This window comes from Notamacropus eugenii, chromosome 1 (assembly GCF_028372415.1).
Source record: "Notamacropus eugenii isolate mMacEug1 chromosome 1, mMacEug1.pri_v2, whole genome shotgun sequence".
Taxonomy (NCBI): Eukaryota; Metazoa; Chordata; class Mammalia; order Diprotodontia; family Macropodidae; genus Notamacropus; species Notamacropus eugenii.
The window spans coordinates 692716426-692732748 of NC_092872.1; the positions used below are offsets into that span (position 1 = coordinate 692716426).

Here is a 16323-nt window from a genome sequence, read left to right on the forward strand (position 1 = left end):
TTGGAGCTAGCTAGGATAGCTCGGGAGAGGGGATTGTAGTGATATGTCCTCAAACACCTTGACTTCCCAGCTCATCAAATTCTCTCAGATACCATGATTAACACCTTCACTCCATCTCAGCCTTGGTTATAACTCAACTGTCCTCATCACCCAGAAGTGATGCTTGTCCACAATCCTTAATCCCCAAATTGCTCCCCCATAGCTTCCTATCTTTCCATTGATCATCGTGATTTGTCCCTCCCATACCTATTCTCTATAGTCACGCCATCCCACCTTGTTTTCTCAGATCATTTACCCTTGCTCTGCCCTTTCTTTCTTTCCTTTATATTATCAACCTGATAATCATTTCCAATTGACCCTCTGCTCTACCCTGGAGTTTCTTACACCCTTGCCCTATCACCTCTCATCACTATCTAAACTCTAACCCTAAATTATTCCTACTATCCTCCATCTGTTCTGTTTTCATCGTTTAAAGCTCCCTCTTTCCCCAAATTCTACACCTTAAATGTCTTTAATCTCTCTTCCTTGATGAAGATGTGCTTTTTTGTCATTTTCAGTCTGACTCTCCATGACCCCTTTTGGGGTTTTCTTGGCATAAATGTGGGAATGGTTTGCCATTACCTTCTCATTTTACAGATGAGAAAACTGAGGCAACAGGGAGAAGTGATTTTCCCAGGGTCACACAGCTAGAGCGTCTGAGGTCAGGCTTGACCTCAGGTCATCCCAACTCCATACCTGAAGCATGTGCTATCCACCGTACTACCTATGCTTTTGTATTAGACAAGGCTGAAGTCATGCCCTTGATCCCAACATTTCCCATCTCCGCTGGAAGCTTGCCCCTTTAAATCATCTCTTCTCCCTCTGCTTTCTAATTTCTCTGATCCTCCAGCTCTATTCTTGCTACATATGAAGTTGATCTAACTCTTCTCTTAAGAAAAAAATCACTTGACCCTCCATCCCTCAAGCTATTGTCCTATATCTCTCCTCACTTTCACAATCAATTACTTAGACAAAAGCTCTCTCGCTTCTCACTTCTCACTCACCTCTCAGCCTGTTCGATCTGGCTTCCAATACCATTATTTGAATGAAAAGGCTCTCTCCAAAGTCAACAATGATCTCTTCATTGCTAAATTGAATGGACTTTTCTAAAGTCTCATGGATCTTGACCTCTCTGCAGCCTGTGGCACTATTGATCACCTTCTTCTTCCTACAAACTCTTTCTTCCACAGAGTTGCAACATGCAGGAATTCTCTGGGTACAGTTCTACCTCTGCCTCATCCTTCAACCTCCTTTGTAGAATCATCATCCATGTCTCTCCACTAAGTGTTTTTGTATCTCTAGGGCTCTGTTCTGAACTATATGTGTGTGTGTATACACACGTATATACACGTATATATATGTGTGTGCATATATATGTATATATACATATGTGTATGTGCGTATATATACTCAGAAAGATATACATATATGTGTATGTGTGTATGTGGGTATATGTGTACGTATATGTACATGTATATGTATATCTTTGTCTATGTACACATGTGTGTAAATATATATACATACATAGAGAAGAGAGATATATGTACAGATAGAGATGTGTAGACATAGATACATACATACACATATACATACATATGCATATATACATACATATACATCCGCATACACATATATACATATATATACCTACATATACATGTATATCTGTAGATGTATATATGTACATGTGTATATGTGTCTATATGTATATGCATATATCTGTAGACGTATATATGTACATGTGTATATGTGTCTATATGTATATGCATATATATGTATATGTATATTTGTGTATGTGTAGATGTTTATATGCATGTGTGTTTGTGTGTACATATGTATATGCATGTGCACATGCACACGTGCATATACATGTGTGTACATTCATGTGTGTGCTGTGTATGCATGCATATACATGTATGGCTGTTCATATATTCAGATTATATTAATATTCATATATATGAATGCTGATATTTATATATGAATGATAATATTCATGTCTATGTGTGTATATGTATGTATATGTATGTATGCATATATATGGAGAGAGAGAGAGAACCCCTAGGGCTCTGTCCTTAACTTTTTTCATATGTATCTATGTATGTATACACACATATATATTTATACATATACATATATTCATTTGATAAAACCCATGGATTACTCTTCAGAATGTTTTTAATGCAAAAAATAAAATACAAAGGATTACAAAGGAAACAAATTATGTTGTATATTATATAGAGTGATCACCTCTATGCAGATAGATGACTACCAAATTTATATATCCAGGCCTTGGGTGGTGACTTCTGAATTGAGGTTTTAACAAAATAAGAGACTTCAGTTAAGGAAATGAAGGTGCCTCTACCAGGCATGAGTTCTCAAGACTCAGAAAAAGAACAGGTTGAGAACAGGGTCAGAGAGTTGAAAGAAGCTGAGGCAGTATTACAAAGACTTTGGAGACAAAACACCTGGATTCAAGCCCTATCTCTTCTACTTGTTACGTATGTGACGTTGGGCAAGTCAGTCCCTCTTGAAACTTCCCTTTCCTCCACTATAAATGGAGCAAGTTGAACTATTTGATTTCTAAAGTGCTGTTCATCATTTATGTGTGTGTATATAGATAGATATGTAGATTTGTACATACATATATGTATACAGACATATATATACATATATGTGTTTGTATATATACACTTACATGTTACGTGCATATATCATATATGTGCACATACACAAATGTGTGCGTGTGTGTATCCTGTTTACCTTTATATAGTTTAATGAGAAATAAGGTATATAAGGGGTAGTAGTTAAGAAAAGGGTCTAAAAGTTTGGTTGGAATAAGACCAGTCCAGCCTTTTATTTTCACTTGAAATACAAGAGTTAGTACACGGGAAACAGCAAGGCTTTTTTAAGGCCAACGGAGGCCTGGAGGGGAGACTTTTGCAAATTTGTGCTTGGGGCCCCAGAGTTGAAACATGTCCTGCTGAGATCAAAGAAGTTTATTTTACAGTCACCTGGAGCCACAGAGAAGAAGGAAAGGGTGAGGCCTGGTATTTCTCCAGGGATCTAGTGACAAGACATTTTGAAACTTTAAACACAAGACAGAACCAAAACATCAGCTTTCTCCTTCCAGCACGAAATGTAAACAAACAGAGGAGGTCAGCAGCACTCTGAGGCCTGAGCCAAGGCATAGGCTCTGCTGAGGAATCAAACGGAAGGAGACACAGTAGCAGCAAATACACTATAGAATTGCCTAACACGATGGTTCTTGAACTGAGCTCAGTCACCTGGGTTTGGTTTTGTTTTACTTTTTGCTTTTGTTTCAAATAATTGGACAACTACTTCCATAAAACTGGTTTCCTTAGTAATCCTACATATTTTATTTAATAGGACAGCTAGGTGGCCTAGCGGACAGCATGCCAGGCCTGGAGTCAGGAAGATTCATCTTCCTGAGTTCAAATCTGGCCTCAGACACTTTCTAGCTGTGTGAACCTGGGAAAGTCATTTAACTGTTTGCCTCAGTTTCCTCATCTGTAAAATGAGCTAAAAATGGAAATGACAAACCGCTCTATATCTTTGCAAGAAAACCCTAAATGAGGTCATGAAGAGTCAGATGTAACTGAAAAAAATGACTCAATAACATTTTATTTTGTGCATTCAAAAATATTATTTTGAGAGCTGCTAAGAGTGCCGGTATATACACACACATACACAAACACATACACACACACATACACACACACACACACACACACACACACACACACACACACTGATAAGAACCCCTGATGTAAAATAAAACCAGGAGCTATGAAACCATAGCTGGGCGTCAGGACATCAGCATGGAGGCCAGAGTCGGAATACCTAGGTTTGAGTCAGTGACTCAGTGATTCATTACATAACCTTGAGCAAGAGACTTTTCCTTTCTAAGGTCTATTCTTCTTCATCTGTAAAATGAGAAGATTAGAGGAGAAGATCCCTAAAATAAATCTTTCCTAAAAGTCTATGAATTGATGAATAATTTCTTCCTGATGCAAACGACTCACCATCACCCTGTCCTCACCTGTTCCACATCACCCATGGAGGGATCACTGCTACTGCTGAGTCCACCTCAAACAGGCTGGAGCAAGGGCATCAAAATCAAACCAAAACAGGGCCACTAAACCACATATAAGAATCTGTCTGGGGAGGCCTATTGGTGCAATGTGACTTTTTCTATGTTATATTATATTAGTTATTTTGTTAAATAATTCCCAATTACATTTTAATCTAGTTTGGATGGTGTGTGTCCATGGGCCAGGTTGTGTGATGCCACTAACCTGGAACACTTCATCTGGACCTTCTCTTACCGCATTCATCCTCATATCCTATGTATGTACATTCTGCTGCAGAATCACAGGATGTTAGAACTGGAACAGGCCTTGAAGGTTATCTAGTATTATCCTTCATTTTATAGACGAGAAAATTGATAGGCTAAGTGACATTCCCAAGATCATACAGCTGTTTAAAAGATAGGCCAATATTCTCATTTTACAAATAAGGAAACTGGGGGGGGGGGAGCCAAAATGGCGGACTAGAAAGACACACTTAAGCAGGGTCCTCCCCACAGCCCATAAAATATCTGTAGAGAGGGACTCTCAACAAATTTTGGAGCAGCAGAAGTGGAGAACAACAGAGTGGAGGAGATTTCCAGCCCACGGTGACCTGAAAGGCCCATGGAAACATGGAAACATTGGTTGCGCCAGACAGAGACTCTGGGAGAAGGGCATCTCGGGGGCGGAATCTCCAGTCGCAGTAGCGAGTCCTCAGATCCCTCGGCCCACAGGCGCCAAAGGTCAGTGACAGGGTTTTATCAGCTGGCCAGAAAGGGAGAAGGGCCTTCCCATAGCTCCTGCAGCAGGCAGTGGGAACAGAGCCTGCACAGCAGCCCATACAGAAGCTCCAATGTTGGAGCATAAAATCCCCTGGGGGCATTGAAGAGCTGAGTCTTACCTCAGCCCTGGGTGGAGGCCCTGGGTGAGCTGGTCTTTGTCTCAAACTGAATGGTGGCCCTGCTCATTCAGCTTATCTGAAAATCAGCCCCCAGTGCTGAATTGGGAACTGGAGGCCAAGTGGCTGTGGAGAGGTATCTGCTAAGATTCTGGGCACAAAAATCCCTCTCTGTGTCTAGACCAGTACATGCTTGATTGTGCCACCTTGGAGGAACTGAGATCTCCCAGATTCCCAGAGTATACCCTACTCTTGACAAAGGACCCAAAAGTCAAGTAACTGGTTGGGAAAATGCCCAAAAAGGGGGAAAAAATTAAGACCATAGAAGGTTACTTTCTTGGTGAAGAGATATCTCCTCTCATCCTTTCAGAGGAGGAAGAACAATGCTTACCTTCAGGGAAAGACATAGAAGTCAAGGCTTCTGTATCCCAAACATCCAAAATAAATATTCAATGGGCTCAGGCCATGGAAGACCTCAAAAAGGATTTTGAAAATCAAGTTAGAGAGGTGGAGGAAAAACTGGGAAGAGAACTGAGAGACATGCAAGAAAAGCATGAAAAGCAGGTCAACACCTTCCTAAAGGATACCCAAAAAAATGCTGAACAAAATAACACCTTGAAAAATAGGCTAATTCAATTGGCAAAAGAGGTTCTAAAAGCCAATAAGGAGAAGAATGCTTTAAAAAGTAGAATTAGCCAAATGGAAAAGGAGGTCCAAAAGCTCACTGAAGAAAATAGTTCTTTCAAAATTGGAATGGAAGAGATGGAGGCTAATGACTTTATGAGAAACCAAGAAATCACAAAACAAAACCAAAAGAATGAAAAAATGGAAGATACTGTGAAATATCTCATTGGAAAAACAACTGACCTGGAAAATAGATCCAGGAGAGACCATTTAAAAATTATGGGACTACCTGAAAGCCATGATCAAGAAAAGAGCCTAGACATCATCTTTCAAGAAATTATCAAGGAAAACTGCCCTGAGAGTCTAGAACTAGAGGGCAAAATAAGTATTCAGGGAATCCACAGATCACCGCCTGAAAGAGATCCAAAAAGAGAAACTCCTAGGAACACTGTGGCCAAATTCCAGAGTTCCCTGGTCAAGGAGAAAATATTGCAAGCAGCTAGAAAGAAACAATTCAAGTATTGTGGAAATACAATCAGGATAGCACAAGATCTAGCAACTTCTACATTAAGGGATTGAAGGGAGTGGAATAGGATATTCCAGAAGTCAAAGGAACTAGGACTAAAACTAAGAATCACCTACCCAGCAAAACTGAGTATAATGCTTCAGGGGAAAAAATGGTCTTTCAATGAAATCAAGGACTTTCAAGCATTCTTGATGAAAAGACCAGAGCTCAAAAGAAAATTTGACCTTCAAACACAAGAATGAAGAGAAGCACGAAAAGGTGAACAGAAAGAGAAGTCATAAGGGACTTACTAAAGTTGAACTGTCATTCCTACATGGAAAGACAATATTTGTAACTCTTGAAACTTTTCAGTATCTGGGTAGCTGGTGGGATAACACACACACACACACACACACACACACACACACAGAAAGAGAGAGAGCACAGAGTGAATTGAATAGGATGGGATCATATCTTAAAAAAATGAAATTAAGCAGTGAGAGAGAAATATATTGGGAGGAGAAAGGGAGAAATGGAATGGGGAAAATTACCTCTCATAAAAGAGGCAAACAAAAGACTTTTCAGTGGAGGGAAAAAGAGGGGAGGTGAGAGAAAAACATGAAGCTTACTCTCATCACATTCTACTAAAGGAAGGAATAAAATACACACTCATTTTGGTATGAAAACCTATCTTACAATACAGGAAAGTGGGGGAGAAAGGGATAAGCAGGGTGGGGGGGATGATGGAAGGGAAGGCAATGGGAGGAGGGAGCAATTTGAAGTCAACACTCTTGGGGAGGGACAGGATCCAAAGAGAGAACAGAAGCAATGAGGGGCAGGATAGGAGGGAGGGAAATATAATTAGTCTTACACAACATGACTATTATGGAAGTCATTTGCAAAACTACACAGATATGGCCTATACTGAACTGCTTGCTTCCCAAAGGGAATGGGTGGGGAGAGAGGGATGAAGAGAAGTTGGAAGTCAAAGTTTTAGGAACAATTGTTGAGTATTGTTCTTACTACTAGAAAATAAGAAATACAGGTAATGGGGTATAGAAAGTTATCTGGTCCTACAGGACAAAAGAGAAGATGGGGACAAGGGAAGGGAGGGATGTTAGAAGAGAGGGCAGATTGGTGTTAGGGACAATTAGAATGCTTGGTGTTTTGGCGTGGGAGGAGGGGAGAAATGGGGAGAAAATTTGGAACCCAAAATTTTGTGAAAATGAATGTTAAAAGTTAAATAAATAAACAAATAAGGAAACTGAGACTCAGAGAGAGGAAGTGACCCCGAAAGTCAAACACTGAGTTAGTTAATGGCAGAGCCAGGACTCCTACTTCTCTATTCTGCGCATGGTCTACTCCTTCATTTCATCAGGTTTATATGACAGACTTCCCTATGAAGTAGATAGGGAAGATACCATTGTTTCCCTCTGAGAGATGAAAAAATTGCTTTGTGGAGAGGTTTAGCAATATGTAGCATCTTAAAGCAAGTTAATTGAAAAATAGTGAGATGGCCACACCCATTCATTGCCAGACCATGGATAGCCCACATAGTGGGGCCATAATTTTTTTCATGTTTCCAATTAGGAAAATGCTTAGATGTGTAACACAACTAAATAGTGGAGCCCCCACATCTGAAATTGTTTGGAAGCAATCTGCCATCTTAAAGGAAAATGGATAATTTTTTCAAATTATTAAAATTTATAAGTACACTGAGAAGATTACAGGACATTGGTTTTTCTCCCCCTGCTCTGTGGGTAATGGTGAGTATCTACATGCTTATTTGTTTGTTTGTTTCAACATTCCTATTAATCATCCAATGTTCTGTTGCCATTTTGTCTTCATAGAACATCCTTCCCTCAGTTGTATAAAAAATAAATGAATAATATTGCAATGACTCAAAGCAGGGTAAGTATAAGAAGATGCCCTAAGGGAAATGAAATAAAAGTCCACTGACTTCTTTCTGATCTGTGTGTACCACTTGACAAGCCAATTCTGCACTTTGTTGATCAAATTATCCTGGCTTTGTAGTCATTCCAAAAACCTTATTAAACTCTCCTCTGATACCTCCCTCTGGCATGGAGATGACACTGAGTCCTAGGAGGCTACACCTGTCGTAAGGAAGCTCTGGCACGTCTTGCCAAGCCTTTCAAGCTTCCAACAACATCCCAATAAAAGACTCTGTGTGTGGACCAGAGAATAATTGAGATATGACCTGAGAGACTCATGAGCAGAAGGTAGTCACCATGTGAGGAATTTGGGGACTATAGTTACTCATGATATGGTCTAAGCACCTCAAACTCAACATGTTAAAAGCATAAGTCACATCTATATCCCCAAAAACACCCCTTGGGTAAGTCACTTAATTTGACTGCGACTGGTTCTTTATCTATAAAACAAGGAGATTGGCCTCAATGACCTCTAAACTCTAAATATATGACCCTATGATCCTCCTAACTTTCCTGTGTTCTTTGAGGGCACTGTCATCCTTCTAGTCAACCAGGTTCATATCCTCGGTCTTTTCCCTCTTCCTTAGTCTCCATATCTATCAGTTGCCTATTTTTGTTAATTCTATCTCCATGTATATCTCTCACATTCACTATCTTTTTTCAACTCATGTGACCCAAACATTACTTTAGATGTGATGTATAAGAAGTTCTAGAGTCATAGTTTCTGGGTAATTTATCATTTTATTAATCGTGCTAGCAATAATTAATAAAGGGAGTACATGACACTCTGGAATGTCAAAGATCCCTCATGAAACCCATTCAATATTTATATGTCCTCAGAAGAGAGGGTGTTCCTGAGGGTGGCAACCAATTCTGATAGGTTAACAATTAATGAGAATGAATATTATGATGAGAGGTGGGTCTATTCTAACGAGAGTTTGGGTTGCAGAACTCTAAGCAGTCTGATCACTGATCACAAAGAGATATCTCTTACCCAGACTGCCCTTGCCTAGGTCAATCTAGAAAAAAAGGAGTCCACCTCTAGACTCAGCTGAGTGGAACACAATGGGTCTCTTTGTAAGGTTCTCTAGTTGGGTGGGGTCTCCTACCCAAGATGGAAGGACATGTACCCAAGAGATTTGGGTAATATCATCCATCAACAATGCCCTTCAAAAACTGAACCTCCAAGCTTCTGAAAAAGTCCTGGTTTTAATTCAGTAATTGATTATTAATATAAGAGAGAAATAATCATTTTTCTCATAGACTGTCATCAGTCCTATTTGGACAGCTAGGTCCCAATTAATGTGAATAATGAATCCCATGAAGTGGTTATATTTTTCAAATTCACATTGCATATTTCCTTTGGACTGGAACCAATGACTGTATTTTATATCATTATCTCTTCAAATAATGTGAATTCAAATCCATGTGACCACTTCATTATTTGTATGAATCAGGACCAAACTGTGTGTTAAAGGCCTTCTAAGTCATCTCCTTCCTTCCAGTGTTGCTCCTCTCCAATCAATTTTCCATATAGCAGCAAATCTGATATTCCTAAAGCACAGTTCTAACCATTTCATTCTAGAGGTTTTCAGCAACTACCAATTGCCCCAGGTAAAGTACAAACACCTCTATTTGCAATTTAACCCCCTTTTCAATATGGTTGAAAGCTGTTTCTCTGGCTTCATATCACATTACTCCCTCTGGTACACTCAAGTTCCAACCAAAATGACCTTTCTTGGTATTTCATCTCCCATCTCTCTCTCCTATGCCTGGAGGGTACTCCTTGATCTCTGCCTCTTAGAATCCCAAGCTTTCTCCAAAGAGCAGGTCAGACTCTCCTAGGGGACCTTTCTTGATCTCTCCTTAGTGCTATCTCCACTCTTCTCCCTCCTCATCATATGCCACAAATTACTTTGTATTTAATCTGTATTTACTTTGTACATAACAATTTGTGCCCATGTTGTTTTCCCCATTATAATTTAAGCTTCCTAAGGGCAGCTTTGTATTTCCAGTGCTTAGTACAGGACCTGGAAGAAAATGGATTATCAATAACTGTATTGAATTAAATTGAATAAAAACAATTTATTAAAGCATAGAGGGATTTTTTCTGCATGAGAGGGGAGAGCATCTATGCAGATGGAACCCCAGATCTCTTAAAGTATTCTAACAGCTCAGAATATACCATTGTTGACAAATATGCTAAATATTAATTAGAACCAACGACGCCACACATGGTATTTCATAAATGTTTGTCAAATGTTGGTTTGGCAGCAAAAATTCTGAATGACCCATGTTCAAGAGTCCAGTTCTGCTAATAACTGGTTGAGCAAATCCCTGCCATTCTGTGGATTTGTTTCTTCCCTTGTACAATGTGACCATTAGAATAGATGAATTGAATAAAGTCCTTCTAAGCATAATATTCCATGTTCTGAGGAGCTTTCCAGCTGCAATGTTCTAGGTATAGGTGGCTCTGTACACAATCTCACACTGACTTGCATCTGTTCCATTTTGGAAACTCCTCAGAATCACCCAAGTGAGAGGCTTCAATAACTTCCCTCCCTCGACTGGTCCTTCAGATAACGAAGCATCAGACATCTCCTCATTTTTCTTTGCACCTTTGAAGGCAAATTGTGATCTAGTTAATTAAATGTTCACAAGGGTGGGCTCAATACATTTCATTTCTGAAAGACAAAAGTGGGTCAAGTGAACATTCATATAGACTTCCTTGAGTATGTGTTCAGTCCTGTTCCTTGGTCTGTTACCTGGTCGATATAAGCTTATTTCTGTGGCTGGTTAGCTCAGTCACATGGCTGGAAGGAAGGCCATATTGTGCATGGTGAGAAAAAGCCCCATGCTTGTAATGCCAGTAACTCCCTCCCACAGGTGGAATCCAATAGTTCTGACACTAGGGAGCCTTGTATTGAGGGCCACCATGGAATCCTGTCTGTCCTTTTCTTATTGGTGGGAATGGACATGGAAGCAGATTTGATATCAGAAGGCCTGGGTTCAAATCACACATCTGTGATTTGTTTCGCATAGGATGTTAAGCAGGTCATTCTCCTTCTTTGGACCTCAGTTTCCTCAGCTATAAGGTGGTTGGTCTACATAATATCCAAAGTCCAGCTCTAAATCCTTTGTCCCCCTACTGAAATGAGATGTCTATCTATAGCTAGAGTGCACATAGGTCATTTGGTGAAACTCAAAGCGAAATTGAGTAGAAATAGTGAAACAAATAAGGAGAAATCTATCTTGGGGGGATAGCCATGAGGAAAGCTGTCTTGGGACAGCTAGGTGGCAAAGCGAATGGAGTATTAGACCTGGAATCAAGACCTAAGTTCAAATCCAGCCTTAGACACTTCCTGGCAGTATAACCCTGGGCAAGTCACTTAATCTCTGTCTGAGTCAGTTTCTTCAGTTACAAAATGGGATAATAACAGTACAAGGTTGTCCTCAGGATTGAATTTGTAAAAATGCTTAGCATGGTGACTGGTACATAGCAGGCACCTAATGAATATTTGTTTCTTGCCCCTTCTACCAAATGCCAATTAGTTGGCTCACTGGGTGAGCAATCCAGTATAACTAAAGCATCAGGGCACACTGAGGTAGGTAGGCAGGAAGGGAGAGAAGGAAGGAAGGAAGGAAGGAAGGAAGGAAGGAAGGAAGGAAGGAAGGAAGGAAGGAAGGAAGGAAGGAAGGAAGGAAGGAAGAAGGGAGGGAGGGGGGAGGGAGGGAGGGAGGAAGGGAGGGAGGGAGGAAGGAAGGAAGGGAGGAAGGAAGGAAGGAAGGAAGGAAGGAAGGAAGGAAGGAAGGAAGGAAGGAAGGAAGGAAGGAAAGAAGGAAGGAAGGGAAGAGGAGGGGAGGGGGAAGGAAGTAGAAAGGAAAACAACTATTTATTATTATAAATATATTATTCATTATCTCATCTGATCCTTGCAGCAACCTTGGAACATTAGTGCTATTATTATCCTCACTTTCCCTTTGAGAAAACTGAGGCATCGCTGGCCCAGACTCACACATCTAGTGAGCATCTGAGGCTAGATTTAAATCATATCTAGCCCTCTGTTGGCTGTACCACCTTGCTCCCTCATCACACATTATGTGCAGTAATATGCATTACCATTCTCCCCTCTGAACAAGGAAACATCTGGCTAGAAGTGAGACTTCTTCCAGACCCCAATCATAAGGAGGAAAATCTGAACTTATGCAAAGAAAGAGAAGAGCTTATTCAGCACCAGTGTCCCTCTGGGCCCCTTGGCCCTTAGCATAGTGGTCCATTAGCCAAGAAGCATTTATTGAGTCTACAGAATGCCCAGGCTTTGTTGAGGCATTTGGGGCAAGAAGAGAGAAGAGGAAGGAGCTTACAATAGGTTGGGAAAGATCAGACTAACACAGATCAAATCTGTTCTTGTTTCCTCTGGATTTTTTCCCAGCCCCTAGCAAAGACCTTACTGTACAACCTGCCATCTCCCAAAAGCATAGCTCATTTTCTCACCTCTCCTCCCTTGTTCCTATTATTGCCTCAGACTGCAATGGTCTCTTCACCTCTCTCTCCACCTGCTGATGTCTTAACCATCATTGAAGGCCCAGGTCAAATGTCACCTCCTTCAGGAAAGTTTCTTCCATCTACTTAACTGCATAGCACTTTGTATATGTTATTTACTACAACCTTTATGATATTTGTATGTGGTCACGTCTTAAAGTGCTGAGTCTACTCAATGGCTAGAGACTGGGAATTCCATTAGGGCAGAGCTTGGGTCTTATTCCATTTCATTCTTTGCTATGTCTTTTACTGCCTAGCACAGGGTTCTGCTCACCATACTTTCATTTAATTCTTGGAAGATATGTTTATTTACACCAATGATGTTCAGGGTCTTATAGTGAAAACTGGAAATATTAAAGAGATTTAATAAGATATAGTCCCTGCCCTGATGGAGCTTAAACTCTTTTAGGAAATATGACACATACAGAAATATACATACATAATGTAAAACTTATGTCCATGGGCCTCCGTTTCCTCATCTGTTAAACGAGGCAATTGAACTAGAAGATATTTTAGCATCCCCCTAGTTCTAAATTCTATGACATCATGGATCTTCCATATGATCATAGATTAAGAGTTGGAAGGGCCTTCAGAATTCAGATCATTCAATTACTTTAATTTAAAGATGAGGAAACTGAGGCAGGAAGAGGAGAGGGCCAAGTGAGTTGTTTAGATTCCCACAAACAGTGTCAGAGGCAGGATTTGAACACATTTGAACTCTGACTCCAGACTCAATGCTTTTTCCATTGTCATAATTCATTATGTGAATCAGAGAAGTGCTATATGAGGTTCAAGGAAGGACAAATTAAAAATGACTAGGGAGATTAAGGAAGTCTTCCTGAAGGAGATGATACTTCAGCTTTAAAGAACAGGCCAACAGGTAGACTCAAGTAGAGAAGAGGATATTCAAGGAAGAGGGAAAGGAGTAAGCAAAGGTACAGAGGAAAGAAAACCAGGGCCAATCCAAGGCTGCCAAGGACACTTTTCTCCCTAGAGAAGAGAGATTGTGGAGGAAGGTCATGGGGAAAAAAATTCTGAACTCATCAGCAGGTGACAGAAGGTGGACATTTGAAATACCAAACTAAGGAATTTTAAGTTTTATTGTGTAAACAATGGGGAGCCTTTGAAGATTCATTTTCCATGGAATAATTTGAGCAGAACTTAGTATTTTGCTCTTTTCCAAAAAGAATTAAGAACTAAGAACTGCTCAACATAAGGAACAATGCCCTAACAGCATGTGTAAAAATGAAGCAGAGGCTTAGAAGCTAGTCAGGGATTATTTTCCCTCTGAGTCTTGTTCCTGACCTTCTGGACTTCAGAATCATGCCTCTCTTGATATCTTATCCTACCACTTCCCTCATCTTCATGGACCCTCCCTCCACAGGGCCCATCTTCCCTTTCTTCCATTGATGAGTTCCTCTTAGAGCCTCCATTTTGGAAAGAGTTCCATGCCAGCCTACATTTATTCCATTCCAACCCTGTTCTTGAACTTCCAAATCATGACTATTGTTTTCTCATTCTAGAACTTACCTCAGTGTCTGGGGTATCCTCCATAGAACAACCTCTCATCCCTTCAGACTATTCCAATAACTGTACAAGTCCCAGCCCCTTTCTCCCACTGGTGAGTTCCCCTTGGAACCTCCATGTCATGGAGGGGCCCAGGCTGGCCTACTTTCATTCTCCTTCAGCTTCTGCTCCTTACTTTCTAGACTTCAACATCTCATGTCCCACCATGGTATCCCTCCATCCCACCCTTCATCCTCTAATCCATTCTCTTTTTGACTGCCTTTTGTATGTTGTGAGCATATAACATCATTGAGGACAGGGACTGTCTTTGTTTCCCCACTTGTTTATATCTCTGTAGCTTAATCTAGCTCATAGTAAATGCTTCATAAATACTTGTTTCCTTCCTTTTTCCAGTTGAGATGGTATTTCAATAGTACAGGCAAAAAGTAATGAGAGCCTCTACTAGGTAACATACCTAGAGTGGAGAGGAGAGGAAGTTGGTAATTAATTAAACATTCACTGAATGAATAAATTGAATGAATGAATGATCATAAAATAGATTCAATCATCTGCAAGCATTTATTAACTGCTCATAATTTGCCAGGCACTTTGCTATGTTCCTGGAATATTAAAGAAAACCAAAAACAATCCTGGCCCTCAAGAAATTTACATCCCAATGGAATTCTTTGTTCTGGGAGCTTTTTGAGAGGGGAGGAAAAAAATAGGAAGAGCACCAGCCTTGAAACCAGAAAATCTTGTTCATGTACTAGCTCTTGGGTAAATCCTTAAACCTTTCCAAGCTTCTGTTTCCTCATCAATAAAATGAGGGGATTGAACAAGACGGTCTCGTAGCCCTCCCAGCTCTAAGTTCATGATTCTATGAATTGCACCACATTCCTCCATATTTCCCTGTGACTTTTCGGGAATCCTCTCTCTCTCTCTTTCAGATGCTATTTGCTCTTGTTTTCTCTCTGGTTTGTTTTTTTGTGTGTCTTAATGACCTAGATCCTTATAACTGGTTAAAAAGTAGAAAATTCAAAATACTCTGCCAGAAGTTTTGTTGTTATTTATTCAAACAGCTGGCTTAACAGATTTTCCCTACAAACTGAGTGGAGATTTGGAAGCATCGAGTGGGCACATCCATAATGGCTTCATTTCAGCCATTCCCAGTGGAAGACAATTTTAAAAGGCAAACTTTCCCAAGAAGAGTTGGACTTCATGATTTCCGGCCTGATCCTATGCTCATTTTGAAAAATTATAAAATGCCTTCTGGCCTCACAAAGGAGAGATACTCACAACCCCATCAAACAGATGAGAGAGGAATTGTAGAATGCTTGATACAGAAGCAATCTTTGGTCCCACACAGGTAGAATATAGAACTGCAGAATCCAGAAACAAGGATCTTCCTTCAAAAAGAGACTTAAAACACAAAATGTCAGAGACAGAAGTGTCTTTAGAACATAGAATGTTACAACAGAGGTTATGGAGTGTTTAGGTCAGGAAGTGGCCTCAAATGTTAGAATGAAGGAAAAAAATTGTCATACATGGAAGGAACCTTAGAACATAGATTATCATAGATGAGATGGACCTTAAAATACAGAATGTCAGAGCTGGAATGGACTTTAGAACATAATTTGAAAACAATGAAAATAGTGTTGACTCAGTAATTCCATTGGTGGTATAAAATGTCACACACACACATATGCTTATGTCCAAATATTTTCATAAGACTAGTGAATTTTTCATGGGTTTTGAGTGATTGAACATTATATACAACCACAAAAAAATGGATCAACTTAAATGTCTAAAAATGGAGAATGGTTAAATTAATTGGGGTCCATTAAGATGATGGTTTATTAATATAATAGAAAATAATAAATTCTCTCATTATTGCTATCATCATCATTATTCATTCACTTAGTTTTTCCTATGTAGATAGCTAAGTTGATCTCTTTTGAGTGATTATAAATTGCGTTGGAACCTCTACAATCTTCTCAGGATTGATAATAATAAATAATTAATCATTGTTGTAATAGCAATGACACTTTCACACTTGGAAAACACTCTATACATTCAATTTCAACTTCACAATTCAGCAAGGTAGATGCATGATTATTTTCTTCTGAATCTGAGAGAAGTTATATGATTGTTGGTGGTATAGTGGTATA

General features: G+C 39.8%; 1 long non-coding RNA gene across 2 annotated transcripts in view; it reads right to left on the reverse strand.

Moving 5' to 3' along the window:
* Positions 1-16323, reverse strand: part of LOC140521187 (uncharacterized) — a 195434-nt gene that overhangs the window by 44921 nt on the left and 134190 nt on the right. Inside the window, exon 1 of one of the 2 annotated variants that reach the window (XR_011972827.1) lies at positions 15452-15958. The exons of the other annotated variant lie outside the window; for it this stretch is intronic. This is a non-coding gene — a long non-coding RNA (uncharacterized lncRNA). Of the gene's footprint in view, positions 1-15451; positions 15959-16323 lie in introns of those variants that run through there. 2 annotated transcript variants of the gene reach the window in all.